Genomic DNA, 4820 nt, shown 5'->3' on the forward strand with positions numbered 1-4820 from the left:
GAGAAATGGGCCATTGACAAAGACAGGTGGCACAGCACACAGCTCATGAAGTCCGCAGCCAGACTGTCCAGGCTCCAGTCCCAAATCCACTACTGCTGGCTGGCTGACGCTGGGTGGGTCAGCCTCTCTGTACCTCAGTTTCTGTCCTATAAAAATAGAGATCATAAAAGCATCTTCTTTGTGGGATACCTGTGAGGGTTAAATGAGTTGATGCTTTACGTGCTCAGGACAGCCTAAGAGCTCACTGAGGGTTTGCTCAAGGAGTGAGCAAGAAGCAGGGCTATTTTTTAGGAACCAAAGTAAATTTTTTGTGAACTCCCACTCTCCTAGGAATGTGAAGTGAATCTGCCATGGGTGAGACTTCCCTCCTTTCCCCAGGGTTGTGCCTAAATTCGGGCAGGAGTGTGTCTCACCACAGCAGGGGTAAGGGGGACACGTTTTCACCATCGCCTCCCCACCCTGGTGCCCACTGAGGCGGCCTCATTGCTCTCTAGAGCTAATCATTGATCCAGGAAGGCGGTTCTGGCAGACCCTGGGGATGAGGATGATGCAGCCCCTGAAGGGCTGTCCGAGGGCCAATGAATCAACGTATCATCGAAACAGGGCCCAGCCCATGCTGGTGGTCATGCCATGTCAGCCACTTTGACCTGGCAATCAGTGACCCAAGGAATATGGGCACAGCCTTGCCTGATCTTTCCTTTTATTCCAAGAGAAGCTGTGAAACCTCCCAATGTCTAAATTGGCATTGGATCCAAATAAACAGTGATTGTGAAAAGCAAGCAAGATACAGCTGAGGGCTAGATTTGAACTCTTGGCCACGGTTTGAGATGTCTGTCCCTTGTTGCTAAGTTTGCCTTTCACGGTTAGTGCCATTTTACAGATGGAAGAAGTGAGGCCCTGAGTGGTCAAGAAACTTGCCCAGTATGACCCAGCTGGCTGAGCCAGGACTTGAATGCAGACTGGGATGCAGGCCCAGTCCTCTCACACTCGTGTCTATCACTAATGGCCACAGCCTTTAGATAGAGCAGTCTCCTGCTGTCCCCAGCTTCCCTGTGGCTGTACCGGACCTTCTTCTTGGATTTACATCACCAAATCTCTGTTCCAATTATGACTGCTGTATAACTATCCCAAAATTGAGTAGCATACAACAAAAGTGATTCTATATTTCACAGATTCCATGGGTCAGGAATTCAGTCAGGGCTCGAACAGGTGATTCTTCTGTTCCACATGGTGTCAACTGAGGTCACTCAATGATATTCAGCTGGCAGATGGCTGATCCTAAGGCTAAAAGATGGCTCCATTCATATGCCTGGTGCCTTGGTGAAGATGGCTGGAAGACTCGGCTCTGCTGGGACTTCGGACCACAGCGCCCCCACGTGGCTTTTCCAGCACGGTGCCTCAGGGTATGAGACCTCTCAAATGGTGACAGGCTCCCGCCGGTGAGCATCCCCAAAATAACAAGGCAGAGGTCCCTGGTTTTCCTGGTCCAGCCTGTAAGTCACTGAGCGTCACCTCTGCTATACTTTATAGAACAAACCAGTCACCAGCCCACCCAGATTTGTGGGGAAGGGATATAGACATGCCCCTCACCAAAAGAAGTGTCAAAAATGGTGCCACCATTTTAACTGCCACAACCCCTAAGGTAACTGTAAAGTTCAAGAGCACAACAATTTTATCAGATGGATTTATTTCGGAAGGAGTTGTTTCGCCTCAAAGGTGGCCTCCCACCTAAATCTGACTGATCCTCAAAATCCAATTCTTTCATCTGTATTCTGTGCAAATAAGCCTCATTTGTCTTCATGACTGGTGAACCTGCATACCCAGAAAAACTTTTTTTTTTTTTTTTTTTTCCTGATTGGGAACTCTTCCAGGCCAGAGCCAGGTAATTCTTTAAATCTCCGACCGCCCACAACAAGGTCTGTCTTCCCGATTTGCATGCAACCACCAGCCTTTCTGGCACCAGGGACCTGTTTCGTGGAAGACAGTTTTTCCACGGGGGGAACTGATTGATTCAGGATGACACTATTCCACTCATCAGGCATTAGCTTCTCATAAGGAGCGCACCGCCTAGGTCCCTGGCATGCCTGCAGTTCACAACAGGGTTTGCGCTCCTAAGAGGCTCTGATGCCACCGCTGATGCGACAGGAGGCAGAGGTCAGGCAGTAACGCTCGCTGGCCCGCTGCTCACCTCCTGCTGCGTGGCGCAGTTCCGAGCGGCCCGGGCTGGGGGAGCCCTGGTAAGCCATCCACAGTCAGGCAGAGAATGAGGCAGAGACCTCAGCGCAAAACGAAACTCAGCCAGGGCACTTCTTCCTCACCTGGAATTCGGCCTCTTCACAAGAGCCCCATGGCTGCTATTAGGTGGAGGTGTTTGTGTCTTGCCTGAGATCCATCCTCGCCCCCTTCAGCCTGGAGCCCTGAACCTCCCCTGAGGCATCTCCGAGCCACACACTCTGGTCACGTGTTTCCGGTTGGGCTGACCCCCCCTCCACCTCCACCCCACAGTCACATGATTCAGGTACAGCCAATCAGAACCTCCCATTCCCCTGGTCTCCATGATTGGGTCAGAGGTGGTCACATGCCCTCGGCCAGGCCAATGAGACTCCTCTTCGGGTCTACCCTTGGAACTCGGGCCAAAAATCCAGGACTGAAGCCGAGGCGGAAGCAAGCAAGCGGGAGAGCCTGTTAAAAAATCACAGGTGCTCTTTCCTTTCGCTGCTGCGGCCGCAGCCACGAGTACGCTCAGGCTTCAGAAGAGGCTCGCCTCTAGTGTCCTCTGCTGTGGCAAGAAGAAGGTCTGGTTGGGCCCGAATGAGACCAACGAAATCGCCAATGCCAACTCGCGTCCGCAGATCCGGAAGCTGATCAAAGATGGGCTGATGATCCGCAAGCCTGTGACGGTCCATTCCCGGGCTCGCTGCCGGAAAAACACCTTGGCCCGCCGGCAGGGCAGGCACGTGGGCATAGGTAAGCGTAAGGGTACAGCCAATGCCCGAATGCCAGAGAAGGTCACGTGGATGAGGAGAATGAGGATTCTCCGCCGGCTGCTCAGAAGATACCGGGAGTCTAAGAAAATCGATCGCCACATGGATCACAGCCTGCACCTGAAGGTGAAGGGGAATGTGTTCAAAAACAAGCGGATTCTCATGGAACACAGCCACAAGCTGAAGGCAGACGAGGCCCGCAAGCAGCTCCTGCTGACCAGGCTGAGGCCCGCAGGGCTAAGACCAAGGAAGCACGAAAGCTCAGTGAAGAGCGCCTCCAGGCCAGAAAGGAGGAAATCATCAAGACTTTGTCCAAGGAGGAAGAGACCAAGAAATAAAAGCTCCCCCTTTGTCTGTACATACTGGCCTCCGACCGTGATTACATAGACCAGCCATTTAAAAAAAAAAAAAAATCACAGGTAGCATTTATTGAGCACATGCTATGTGCCCAGAATTGGCAACACGTTGATTTCACCAGCATCACAGCCTTGTGAGATGCATAGTATTCTTCTTTTTTTTTTTCGAGATGGAATATCTCTGTGTCACCCAGACTGGAGTGCTCACTGTGACCTCTGCCTCCTGAGTTCAAGTGATTCTCCTGCTTCAGCCTCCCTAGTAACTGGGATTACAGGCACCCACCACCACCATGCCCAGTTAATTTTTCTATTTTTAGTAGACACAGGGTTTCACCGTGTTGGCCAAACTGGTCTCAAACTCCTGACCTCGTGATCTGCACCCCTCAGCCTCCCAAAGTGCTGGGATTACAGGCATGAGCCACCACGCCCAGCCAAGATGCATAGTATTCTTAATCCTCACATTGCTAAATGGGAGAAAAGACGTTCAGAGAGGTTAAGTGACTTGTCTATGATCACACAGGAAGGGGAAGAGCCATCACACACATCCAGGCACTTGGTTCCAGAACAGTGTTCCGGATTTAACAAACCTTCAGGATATCTGGTTATGTTTTAATTTCAGATAAACAATAAATACTTTTTGTGGTATAAACACATCCTATGCAATATTTGGGACACTCTTGCACTGAAAAACTAGCTATTCATTGTTTTTTCTGAAGCTTACATTTAACTGGGTGTCTTGTATTATATCCAGCAACCAATTCCAGAGCTCATGGTCTTAACCACTAGGCCCTACTGTCTGTGCAGACACCATGAGAGATGATGCATCCCGATTACATTGACCCAGCCCTGGATCCTGCTGTGCCTGAAGCCAGTGATGAGGGATGACTTTCTGTCACTTGCATCTGAAGAGTTCTGAGTGACACAGTGCTATGCCGAATTCAAATGAGCACTTTATTGAACCCTTACAATGTAGCTGGGACCAAGGGGTGAGAGACAAAGAGGAGGTAAATGAAGGAGGAAGATTTCCACCCTCAAGGACCGGAGTGGGGCTGAGAAGACAGAACTTGCACATCTGGAGGTGATAAGTAGAGTGTCCCGCACCCCGAGGCCTGGGCCACTGGCCGAGTCTGTTTATGTTCTATTGCTCTGTAATAAATGATCACACACTTAGCAGCGGAAAACAGACTGGGACTCTGTTGTGCTGGGGTGGGGGCAGGAGACAGGCACAGGGAGGCTACAGAGAGAAGGAAGGGGCAAGGGAGGAAAAGAGCGAAAGGGCCAGCACCTGTGAAAAGAGGAAACGGAAACAGGGCTGGTTGCTGCCTCTTGCTTCTTTAAGGAAACCACCTGCCCCTCCAGGACCCACCTCCCCTGCCCTCAGTCCTGTTACTGTGTGCAGCTGGTTCTGCACCTGAAGGGGTCATATGACCCAGGTCTAGCCAATCAGCATATTCCTGCTTCCTGGCCCGTGATTGACACA

The 4820-nt window shown here is 51.0% G+C and overlaps 1 pseudogene; it reads left to right on the top strand.

The window, feature by feature from the left end:
* Positions 1-350: 350 nt before the first annotated feature.
* On the top strand, positions 351-3345 carry LOC101035516 (large ribosomal subunit protein eL19-like; annotated as a pseudogene).
* The last annotated feature ends 1475 nt before the right edge of the window (positions 3346-4820 follow it).

The sequence above is a fragment of the Saimiri boliviensis genome, chromosome 7 (genome assembly GCF_048565385.1).
Source record: "Saimiri boliviensis isolate mSaiBol1 chromosome 7, mSaiBol1.pri, whole genome shotgun sequence".
NCBI lineage: Eukaryota > Metazoa > Chordata > Mammalia > Primates > Cebidae > Saimiri > Saimiri boliviensis.